Genomic DNA, 12,450 nt, shown 5'->3' with positions numbered 1-12,450 from the left:
GACTTGAAGTGCTTACACTCTAAAAGCCTCAAGTTCAAGTCTCTTTCTGCCATTGACTAGCTGGGAACCTTTTGACCGGTCACTTCACAGTTCTCAGGCCTTAGTTTTCTCATTGACAAATTTGAGGGGTGAACTAGACCATGAGTCTGGAAGCTCAAGATCTGAGTGATGAACTGTGTAGTGCTTCATTTTTTTTAATGACTGTAGAAGGATAACACACGCTCTACTTTCCCAAAACACCCATCACTCTTTAATGCCTTCCACCCATGGGCTTCACCCATGGGCATTTGCATTCAGGAGTGCTTTGTACCTAATATTCTTCCACTCTGATGGCTCTTCATGCCTTATCATTCCTTCACTCTCCCAAAAGACAGCTCCCAGTCCACAGCAAACTAGGATCTGAACTAGGTTTTAACAGATGATAGTTAGGACTGCAAATGACTGTCTGGCTATCATTCACAAAGAACTTACCCCATCCGCACTGACTCACAACTCCATTCCATCTGCCACCTCCTCTAGATCACCAGTCTGTCACTCTACATGGCACAGGCCATCCCAGGACACCTACTACCTCAGAACTCTCTGGAATTCTGAAGCCAGAAACAACAGGGAACATCACCCATGTTTCAATCTCTTCAAATAAAAAACCTTTGAAATGTTCACAAAAAGCAGCTCAGCAGGCTTTTCGGATATCAAATCTCTCTTACAAAACAACATTTTGATGTGTTAAATGTAAATCAATTGGATGCACATGGATTCAATAGGTCCTAAAATGTGCCCAGGCTTCAAAACGAAGGCAAACGTCTTAGTGCAGCATCTGGGGACATTTGCTAACTGAGAAATATCAGAGGATCAAGTATGTCTTTATAGGCCATAGAATCACAACCGCAGTGAGGCTTCTGGACCCTATCTGGTCCCATACTTTCACTGCCTTCTCACTCCAGTGCAGCTCAACAATAATACCAAGTCACTAACCAGTAATTAAAAGGAGGGTGCTCATGCTATCTATGTCCTTGGGGAGACCTAAAGTCCAGTGGCAGAGACTTATAGCCACCTATCAGATAGCCCCATGTTGGATGGCAGACTCTCCTATAGAGCTGGGAAGACATTCTCTTCGATAACAAGTTTCCAATCTAATGGAAAGAAATTCTTGCTCTCAGGAACTCCCTATTCAGCTAGTAAGACAGAAAACAACATCAAGAGCATAGTCAATAAGGAGATCATATATATTATGCTCCTAAAGCTGGTACTGACAAAGAAAATGTAAACATAATTCAGACTGTCTTGAGATTCATATTCTTTGCTACTTAAAACAATATAATTTAGGGGTAACAATAACAATACTAGTACTACTACTAATAATGTCTTCCATTTTTCAATGCCCTTATGTGATAGGCAATGAACTAGGCATTCACCAATGCAATGGACATGAACTTGGGCAAATTCCAGGAGATGGTGAGAGACAGGGAAGCCTGGGGTGCTGCAGTCCATGGGGTTGTGAAGAGTCGGACAAGACTTGGTGACTGAATAACAACAACAAACATACATTTTCTTGTTTAATCCACCCAATAATGCTATAAGGTAGATTTATTAATAGCACTATTCAGAAAGTATGGAAACAATCTCTAATGACAAGCTTATATGCAGTTCATAGACAGTTAGGTTCTTTCTGGCCACATACTCTATTGAGTACTGTATTTTGATTCCCCTTTCTTCACTGACAAAGCCAGATAAACACCATGTTTGTCCCCTATTCTATATTCCCTTTCCAACAAAAACTTATATTCCTTACTTGGCAGAAAGCCAAGCCGCAGCAGACTCTAATCACCCTGGGTGTTCAATCCATAGTGGTAACTAAATGACTTTGTCATTCAGGCTTGACTCTGTTAGAGCCATACTTAAGCTGCATTGCTGGTGCTCAGGTGTCATATGGAGTTTTACATGAACCGGCACTCTTGATTTTGTGCGTACCTCCCTCCTAGTCTCCACAGCACTGAGGCATGAGTCCATGGTTGTCTTGGCCAGGAGACAAATCTGGGATAAAGACAACCGTGCTGCACAGTGCTTGGTTTCCCTCCCATCTGACGACTACGGCTTTCTCACTGGTGTGGCCCATCACTCCTGCATGGTTCCCGCTTCCCTGGGAAAGAGTCCTCGTCAGGAGGCCCACATGCCCCACCAGTTCATCAGCTGTGTCCAACAAACCCTAATCCCAGTTGATGCTCAAACTGGGTGGGACCAGGGGATGAGCTGGTTTCTGTGTGTAGAAATGGTGTGGGAAGAGAGTCAAGGGCCAAGGACTTAGGTACGTAGGGAAAGGGGAAGGTAAAAGTGTTAGTCACTATGTTGTGTCTGACTCTTTGGTACCCCATGAACTGCAGCCCGCTAGGCTCCTTGTCCATGCAATGCTTCAGGCAAGAATACTGGAGTGGGCTACCATTTCCTTCTCCAAGCTACCACTTACCCTATCTGTGTGACTGTGGACAAGTGTCTTCACTTCTCCATGCTTCTGTTTTCTACCACCTGTAAAATGGCTAATAACAGTACCCACCTCAGAGCACTGCTTTGATAATTAAATGAATTGAGCAAACAGGAAGCTTGAAACACTGCCTGGCAAATGCTTAATAAATGTTGGCTATTGTTATCATAACAGATGGACAGTGAGTGGCTCAAATTAAAGGCAGGGTAAGTATGGACATCCCAGAGCCCACTCCCTCACTCGCCACACTTTGAAAATCATTGCTTCACTACAACCTTCCAGCCAGTTCCAGAGCCCCCTCTATAGCATCTGACATCTTAACACTTTCAAAGATGAGGGCCTCATTACCTTAAAAATATGCTACCATCTCTAATCATCTCAGCCATCAAAGTCTTCTCACAGTGACTCAAAATTTACCACCCAGGATTGTGGGAGGTGCCACTAATGCAAGAGGCAACTGGATACAGCAGAAAGCAGTTGCCCTTTCATCACATAGACCTAGGAGCCCAACTCTGCAATTTCTTAGCTGGGTAACTTTGGAGAAGTCACTTAACATCTCTGAGCCTCCATTCTCTCATCTGGAAAATGAGAATAACTATCTAAGGCACAGGCTTGCTGCTATGGACTGAATTGTCTCCCTCTCCCTCAAATTCATATGTTGAAACCATAATTCCCAATGTGACTGCATGGGAGACAGGGTCTTTAGGAGGTAATTAAGGTTAAATGGGGCTTACCAGCTGGCTCAGTAATAAAGAATTCACCTCCCAATGCAGGAGACTCAGGTTCCATCCCTGGGTTGGGAAGACCTCCCTGGAGAAAAGAATGGCAACCCACTTCAGTATTCTTGCTGGAGAACCCCATGGACATTGGAGCCTGGCAGGCTACAGTCTGTGGGGTCGCAAAGAGTCAGGGACAACTGAGCATATACACACATACAAAAGGTGAACGAGGTCATAAAGGTGGCATCCTAACCTGGTAGGACTGTGGCCTTACAGGAAGAGGGAGAGAGAAAGTCCCCTTCCTCCTTCCTTCCCTCCATGACCACAGAGTAAGTAAAGGCCAAGTGAGCACACAACAAGAAGGCCACTCACTGCCTCAAGCCAAGAAGAGAGCTCTCACCAGGAACTGAATTGTCTGGCGCTTTTCATCTTAGACTTGCCAGCCTCCAAAACTGCGAAAAAATAAATACTATTGTTTAAGTCACCCAGTTATGGCAGTCCTAGCTGATACCATTTCTGTGAGGATTAAATGAGGTAATATGTGTAAAGTGCCTGGCACAAAGGCAACACTCAAGAAGTGGAATTAGTTTTAGTTCTCAGTTCTACTTTGGCTGGATAATTAAAGGCAGATGGCTTGAAGGACCCACCACAGCGGTTTGCCAGAGGCAGTCAGTACTCGCCTCTTAATTTGGACTCATTACACCTGCCTGTCTCCATGACGACTGTAAGCTCCCTGAGGGCAGAGAATATGTTTTAGTCCTTTCTGTAGTTTCCTCGCCTATAATAGGGTGGATGCTAGGGGTAAATACCAAGGTGATGAATGGATGAACACACAATCATACCTAATAGTAGGTATTTTGGAAGCCTCCTGGCCAGAGACCTTGACTCACACACAGAAGCCTGAGAATGATTTGTTCTTACCTGAGGCTCTTTAACTGACAGCAAGCTTGCTGCCCCTCAGCCACAGAGAACACTGTAGCACTGAGCAGAAAAAAAAATAGCCAGCCACAGTTAACCAGGCTCCTTTAGCAATGGAGCTCACAAGATTCCCACAATATTGATCCCATGTTTGCTAGTTTTCTCAGTTACTGGGACACATAACGTGCTCCTACTTAGGACACGTCCCCCGTGTCAAAAGTGGCAATTCCCAACGATGAAAAAGGATTGGGTTAGTTCAACGCTAACTTTGCAAGGCAGGTCTCCTCAGATTTATCATCTTAATCCATTACTTTACGTGAAATAACTGCAGCTGTTTTTTGTTTTAACAAACCTGAGAGTTGATGGGCAGCATATTAGGAATAATTGTACTAAATGATTTTCTAAATCTTTTGGAAGAACGGGAGCCGACCGGGACCCTTATTATTGTTTGTGCATGTGTGTGTTGTTAAATTAGTCTTCTTTGTGTGAAATGAAGTTTGATTTGGAATGGTAGATAATGAAGTTTGGGCCAGCGGGGCTTAGTAATAGAATGCAAATCCTTTAATAATAAAATGTAGCGCTATAAGGCAGACACTGCCTCAGACCTTAGAAAAGTTTTCCCTGAACACAAGAGGCAGAAGGGAAGGAGAGAGACAGAGAGAAAACATTGGAGTGAAAACAGCAGTTTGATATGAGAAAAGCCATCCAGCACCTAGAAAAAGAGAGAGGACCTATGACCTGGACATGAATATTTTTCTCTAACAGCAAGCAGTAGGTTTTCCCAGAGCCAATGACATTCTTCTGCCCAATTGCCCATGAGATCTATGGCAAACCTGGGAGTAGAATAATAATAATATAAATAACAACAGCAACAGCTAGCATTCATCAAATGCTTATGATAGAGCAATCACCTTGCAAAAGTTAGTTCATTTAATCCTCAAGTATCCTTGTAAGGCAGGTGTTATTCCCGAGTTAAAGACAGGGAAACTGAGGCTCAGAAGGGTTATGTGAACCAGTCCAAGGTCCAACAGCTTAGGCACAGAGCCCTGATCTGAACCCACATTTGACAGACTAAAGGGAGGTGGTCTATTCAACTGCCTCTCACCTTATCTATTGATCAGGATGAGGCCAGTGCATTCTTGTCTTTCTCCAATCCCATCAGGGATTGTATGAACTCTGATCATGCCCTTTCTTTCTTTGCCTTTAAAAAGAGGCAGCTTCTGCAGTCTGAAATCTGTTTTCATAAGGCTGGGCCCATCCCTTTGAATATTTCTACTAAATGCGCAGCTCCATGGGTGTGGATTGGGGGTGCTGTGTGGGAGACAGCAGCAGCGGAAGGAGGGAAGATTGGGGTGGGGGTTAAACAAGGCTGTTCAAGGCGGGGTTGGATGCAGATCTCTGTGGCTAGATGCGGCATGGCATTTCTCTTTCTGTTAGCCAAACTTTCACCCTACAGACTCCAGAAGCCCCTAGGGCCTGCAATCAGGGAAAGAGGAGGCTGAAATGGTTTTTCAAGCGCCTGATGCCTGCTCCACCGGATGGGAGACTGGGAATCAGGGCAACTCTGAGGCTTCCTTGGAGCCCTCCCAGGGAAGAGGCTCCCTTTGGAAGAGAGCTTGCCTCACTGTAGGTCGCTCGCTCCCCCTGCAGGCCGATCCTAGGAATGACCTCTGTTTTGAGCTCTGCGGGTTTGTTCTTTCCATTGGGAGAGGGTGGGAAGATTTGGGAGAATGACATTGAAACATGTAAAATACCATGTAAGAAACGAGTTGCCAGTCCAGGTTCGATACACGATACTGGATGCTTGGGGCTAGTGCACTGGGACGACCCAGAGGGATGGTATGGGGAGGGAGGAGGGAGGAGGGTTCAGGATGGGGAACACATGTATACCTGTGGCGGATTCATTTTGATATTTGGCAAAACTAATACAATTATGTAAAGTTTAAAAATAAAATAAAATTAAAGATAGAAAAAAAAATTTAAAAAGTCAGACATAACTTAGGGACTAAACAGCAGCAACAACAGCAAATTTAATTGGAATATTTAGTCCAATCACTTTTAATATAAATGCTCTTTTGGTTTAAAAAAAAAAAAAAAGAAAGATCAACCTGGGGCTGTCACCCTCCCCCTCCCACTTCTGCCCCCTCTCCTAGGTGGGCGGAAGAAGAAAGAATCATCGAGAAAAGGGCCTGCCCCCTTCCGCTCATGACCAATTACTCTGAGCCTAAGCAGCAACCCTGTTGGAGGAAGGTTTGATGAACTATTCATCACACTCCTAAATAATTCATTTCCCTTTGAGGTCCAGCAGCCCACAGGAGCTGTAAGGTTTTCTTTAGTTGACACCTTTTGAGAGATGAAAAATAAAGCAAAAGCCCACTTTTAGAGAAACCACAGTTGCTTTATATGCCATTTCCTGCATCTCCCTTCTGCTGTTTCAGGGCTCCTCAGCTCTGCCCTAGTCCTCCAGATTGGTCTCCTATTGTGTTCTTTGCTTTTTGTTATTCAAACAACTCTACTTTGTAGGATCCCCTGTGCAGACCCCTTCTAGCATTATCTCTCTCTCCAGGCTCTTGGGCTTGCAGTGTGTAACAACCCAACTGCCTTTCAATTGAGGATAGGGTACAAGATTGCCAAGATTGCCAGGTGGGGGGCGGGGAGTGGATGAGTCAAATGAGCATTTCAGGAGCTCCCTTTTGTTCTGACTCTGGCTGCCCTGACACAGCTTCACTACTTTCATTCTGCGAACATCTTCCCTCCCACATTCCTTGATTTTCAGCAAAACTTCCAGAGGGCTCTTCTCTGGGCCAGCCAGGGCCAAACACATGGTATGCAGCTTCTCTGCCTCTATCCCCAGCCACCCACGTACCCCAGAGACCTATTTTATACAAGGGAAGCAGGCTGCAGGGGATTGTGAGGGTGGGTAATGGCAGGCTGAGACTAATTATCTTCTCTGGTACTGACCCTTGCCTCCTCCTCCTGGTCTTACGGTCCTGGGGCTCTGACTGTGCCCTGACAACCAAGGTACCTGTCCTCATTTGCCACACTCCAGAGGAGACTGAGCAGAGCAGTTCTGAGCGGGAGCCTGCAGGCCCCCCAATCCACACTGACCTTTGCCTAGTATCTTTCTTTTTTCTCTTACTGCACTTTTTAGAGAAAACGTAACAGATTTGGAACCAGAGCAGATAACGATTTAGGATGAAAAATGAAATGGACACATGCCCTGAAATAGTTTAGCCTTCAAACTCACCCTGATTCAACCAAACAGCACCCAAGAAAATTAATACAATTAGAAATGTTGCTTACTGAATGAGCAGACATCCTCAGTGACCAAGGTGAGCAAGCAGAGAGCTTGAGGGATGCCTCCCCTTAAGCAGACAATAAGGAAATCCAGCTTTCTCAAATGCTTGTCTCAGTGTCCATTGCTCTAGTTTTTTTTTTCAAAAAAGCATTTCAAAGATGCTTATATTCATCAGCAAGATTTCTGTTTAAGACCAGGATTGCTTTAGTAAGAAAAGTGGATATAAAAGAAAGTTCATAAAAACTGAAGCACTAAAAGCACATAACAGCATAGAGTGAGGTAGCCCAGGACATAGAGAGGGGCTTGGGCATGCTATGAGCAGATCGAGAAAGCTGCAAACACTGGATGTCCACCAGCACCTCAGTGTTAGAATTACACTTCGTCATCCATGTAAGACTATAATTTCACAACAGCACAGAGGACAAAACAGATTTAACTAGTAAGAGATATCCTGCCAGGTGATGGGTAATTTTATGCATCAACATGACTGGGCCACAGGGTGCCCAGATGTTTGGTCAAACAGTATTCTGGGTGTGTCTATGAGGATATATTTGGATGGAATTACTGTGAGACTGAGTAAAGCAGATGGCATGCACTAATATGAGGCAGCCATGTCTAATCCGGTGAAGGTATACTAAGAAGACAGAACTCCTGTCTGACTGCTTAAGCTAGAGTATTGGTCTATTCCTATCTTCAGACTTAAACTAAAATATTGACCATTTGGGGGGCTCAGGCCTGCCAGCTTCTGGACTGGAATTTACACCACCATCTCTCCTGGTGCTCAGCCCTTCAGACTTGACTTATAAGTATACCATCAGCTCCTGGGTGTCCACCTAGCTACAGAATTTGAACTCCTCAGCCTCTACAATCATGCAAGCCAATTCTTTACAACAAATATTTTTCTATTATATATACCTCCTGTTGGTTCTCTTTCTCTAGGGAACCTTATCATAGTCTCTATGTTATAGATCAGGGCTCTCCACACTGTGATCCCATCCCCCACATGGAAATATTTTCAGTATGTTCCCCAGTAGGTGGATATTTGACACTGAACTGCCTGTAATCAAATCTTGACTCTGCCAGTCTTGAGCTCATGATGTTAAACAAGTTATTCAACCTCTCTTTACCTCAGTTACCTAATCCAAAACTGGAAATACTAATAATATTATTATAAACATCAGGAGTTATATAAGTGTCATTATAATGATTACATGAGATTACAAAACTAGAAAATCTTAACAAATGTTAAGTAAATAGAAATAAAAATTTAACATTATATTCCCATACGTCTCTTGACAGACCATTGATCAAACCATGTATAAGCAAAAACTATAAGCTATGGGCCAAATCTGGCCCACTGCTTATTTGTATATAGCCTATAAGCTAAGAATGGCTTTTATATTTTAAAATGGTTGGAAAACAATCACAAGAAAAATATTTCAGAGGATTGTTTCAAGATGACAAAGTAGAAAGACCATGAGCCAATCTACTCTCATAGTGTTAGTCACTCAGTTGTATCCGATTATTTGCGACCCCATGAACTGTAGCCCGTCAGGCTCCTCTGCCCATGGAATTCTCCAGGCAAGAATACTGCCATTTCCAGTCTCATAGGCACACCAAAATTATAACTATTTACAGAAAAACTTTTGATGAGAAAGATCTACCAGAAAAGATCTTCTACAACTAAAGATATAAAGAAGGAATCACAAGGAGACAGGTAAGAGGGGTGGAGGTACAGTGTAGTCAAGACCCACAACCCTCAGTGGGAAAACCACAAATGTGAGAACGATAACAATTGCAGAGGTTCTCCCCAAGGAATAAGGGGTCTGAAGCCCTCCTCAGGCTCCCCAGCTCAGTAGTCTGGCACCAGGAAGATGAGCCCCAGAACATCTGGCTTTGAAGGCTAGGTCTACTTTCAGGAGACCCAGGAGCTGTGGGAAATAGATTCTACTCTTAAAAGTTATGACCAACCTAAACAGCTTATTTGAAGAAGGAAATGGCAACCCACTCCAGTGTTCTTGCCTAGAGAGTCCTGTGGATGGAGGAGCCTGGTGGGCTGCCGTCTATGGGGTCACACAGAGTCGGACACGACTGAAGCAACTTAGCAGCAGAAGCAGCAGACAGCATATTCAAAAGCAGAGACATTACTTTGCCAACAAAGGTCCGTCTAGTCAAGGCTATGGTTTTTCTAGTAGTCATGTATGGATGTGAGAATAGGACTATAAAGAAAGCTGAGAGCAGAAGAATTGATGCTTTTGAAGTGTGGTGTTGGAGAAGACTCTTGAGAGTCCCTTGGACTGCAAGGAGATCCAACCAGTCCATCCTAAAGGAGATCAGTCCTGAGTGTTCGTTGGAAGGACTGATGTTGAAGCTGAAATTCCAATACTTTGGCCACCTGATACAAAGAGCTGACTCATTTGAAAAGACCCTGATGCTGGGAAAGATTGAAGGCAGGAGGAGAAGGGGACAGCAGAGGATGAGATGGTTGAATGGCATCACCAACTGAACGGACGTGAGTTTGAGTAAGCTCCCGGAGTTGGTGATGGACAGGGAGGCCTGGTGCGCTGCACTCCATGGGTTTGCAAAGAGTCGGACACAACTGAGCGACTGAACTGAACTTGAAGGGTACACACAAAATATCACACACTCCAAGTCTCAGGCCAGAAGCAGTAATGTTAAATGAGCCTGGTTCAGACCCACCTGCTGATCTTAGAGAGCCTCTCAGAGAGGGAGGAGGCAACCGAAGCCTCACCCTGGGACATAGATACTGGCAGCATCCATTTTGGGGAGGTCCTCCTACCACAGGGCACTGGTGCTAGCAAATGCCCTTTTGAAATCCCCCTCTGGTTTGTTAGCTTCAGGACCCAGCCCCACCCACCCCCACCAACCTGTAGATACCAGCACTGGGATGCCTCAGGCTGGGCATCTAGCTGGGTGGGGACACAGTCCCACCCACCAGTAAGCAAGCTGAGACCACAGCCACCCCTGGATATGGCCCTATTAAACAGGGGGCCCAGGACTCAGCCCCACACACCAGTGCACAGGCACTACACCTGGGACCCTCTGGGCCCTGCAGCCAGAGACCCCAGGACCCAGCTCCACCCACCAGTGGTCAGGCACCAGCCCAATGACCACCACAACCCTACAGCCAGCCATGGAAGGACACAACCATTTCACCAGCAGGCCAATACCAGTTCTAACCCCAGGATCTGGCCCCACTCACCATCTGGCCAACACAAGTATGACATCCTGGACCCCACATCCAGGTGTGTCAGGACCTAACCCCACCTACCCATGGTCTGACACAGATCTGGGACTCCTGGACCCTGGAGCCAGAGACCACAGGACCAGGCTTTGTCCACCTGGCACTAGCCCCAGGATGCATGTTGACCTACTAATGGGTGGGCACCAATCCCAGGATCTCTTGGACCCAGATCCACTAGCAGAAGGACTCTGGCCCAGGGAACACTGAAGCACAGAAACCTGCCTTGTCAATACCCAGTCAACACACCAGAGGGTTGGCACCAGTCAATCAAGTGGGTATAGAAGAAGCATATCTCAACAAAATAAAGGCCATATCTGGTGAGCTCACATCTAACATCATACTTAACAGGGAAAATCTGAATGCATTTCCTCTAAGATCAGGAACAAGGATGTCCATTCTCATCACTTTCATTCAACATAAAACTGAAAGTCCTAGCCATACTAATCAGACCCAAAAAAGGAATAAAAGAAATTCAAATGGGAAAGGAAGATGTAACTGTAGACAGTAGGATTCTATACATAAATCTTAAAGACACCACCAAAAAAATGACTAGAGCTCATCAGTGAATTCAGCATAAAGTTGTAGGATACACAATTAATATACAGAAATCTTTTGTATTTTTATATACTAACAACAAACTATCAGAGAGAGAAATTAAGGAAGCACTCTCACTTAAAATTGCATTAACAAAAATAAAGTAACTAGGAGTAAACCTACCAAAGAGTTGGACATGACTTAAGTGACTTAGCACTCAAGCATGCAAGGAGGTAAGAGCTGTGCTTGGAAAATTATAACACTGATGAAAGAAATCGAAGATGACACAGACACATGGAAAGATACACAGCGTTCATGGTTTGGAAGAAATAAGATTGTTAAAATGACCACATTACCCAAGGCAATCTACAGATTCAATACTGCTGCTGCTGCTAAGTCGCTTCAGTAGTGTCCGACTCTGTGCGACCCCACAGACGGCAGCCCACCAGGCTCCCCTGTCCCTGGGATTCTCCAAGCAAGAACACTGGAGTGGGTTGCCATTTCCTTCTCCAATGCATGAAAGTGAAAAGTGAATGGGAAGTCACTCAGTCATGTCTGACTCCTAGCCACCCCATGGACTGCAGCCTACCAGGCTCCTCCATCCATGGGATTTTCCAGGCAAGAGTACTGGAGTGGGGTGCCATTGCCTTCTCCAACAGATTCAATGCAACCCCTACTAAAATGCCAATAGCATTTTTCACAGGACGAGAGTAATATTAAAAGTTGTATGGAAACATAAAAGACCCCAAACTGTCAAAACAATCTTCAGAAAGAAGAACAGAGCTGGAGGAATTATACTCTTTAACTTCAGACTATGCTACAAATCTAAAGTAACTGAAACAGTAAGGCACATGAAGAAAAACAGACACACAAATCAATGGAACAGAAGTAAGAGCCCAGAAATAAACATACACACTTATGGCCAATTCATCTATGACAGCATTCAAGAATACACAATGTGGAAAAGACAGTCTCCTCAATAAGTGGTGCTGGGAAAATTGAACAGCTACATGTAAAACATAATACTGAAATTAGAACATTTTCTCACACCATGTACAAAAATAAATTCAAAATGGATTAAAGACCTAAATATAAGACCAAAGACCATAGAGCAGCTAGAATAAAACATATGTATAATACTCTCTAAATAAATTATAGCCATAGTTTTTTGGATGTCTCTTAAGGCAAAGGGAATAAAAGCAAAAAAAATAAATAGGATCTAATTCAATTTTAAAGC

General features: G+C 44.3%; 1 long non-coding RNA gene across 50 annotated transcripts in view; it reads right to left on the bottom strand.

Moving 5' to 3' along the window:
* LOC147341448 (uncharacterized) overlaps positions 1–12,450 on the bottom strand; it is a 406,396-nt gene that overhangs the window by 25,768 nt on the left and 368,178 nt on the right. For 5 of the 50 annotated variants that reach the window (XR_015158764.1, XR_015158763.1, XR_015158761.1 and 2 more), the window contains one exon: positions 3,214–3,289. The exons of 40 other annotated variants lie outside the window; for them this stretch is intronic. This is a non-coding gene — a long non-coding RNA (uncharacterized LOC147341448). Of the gene's footprint in view, positions 1–3,213; positions 3,290–3,570; positions 3,651–12,450 lie in introns of all 50 variants that reach the window. 5 more of the 50 variants (XR_015158762.1, XR_015158759.1, XR_015158748.1 and 2 more) reach the window with 2 other exon arrangements.

The sequence above is a fragment of the Bos grunniens genome, chromosome X, assembly GCF_055505025.1.
Source record: "Bos grunniens cultivar Pamir isolate PY7600 chromosome X, Bosgru_T2T1.0, whole genome shotgun sequence".
NCBI classification, from domain to species: domain Eukaryota; kingdom Metazoa; phylum Chordata; class Mammalia; order Artiodactyla; family Bovidae; genus Bos; species Bos grunniens.
Note: the sequence above shows the minus strand (reverse complement) of the source record. Positions and strands in the feature narration are given on the sequence as shown.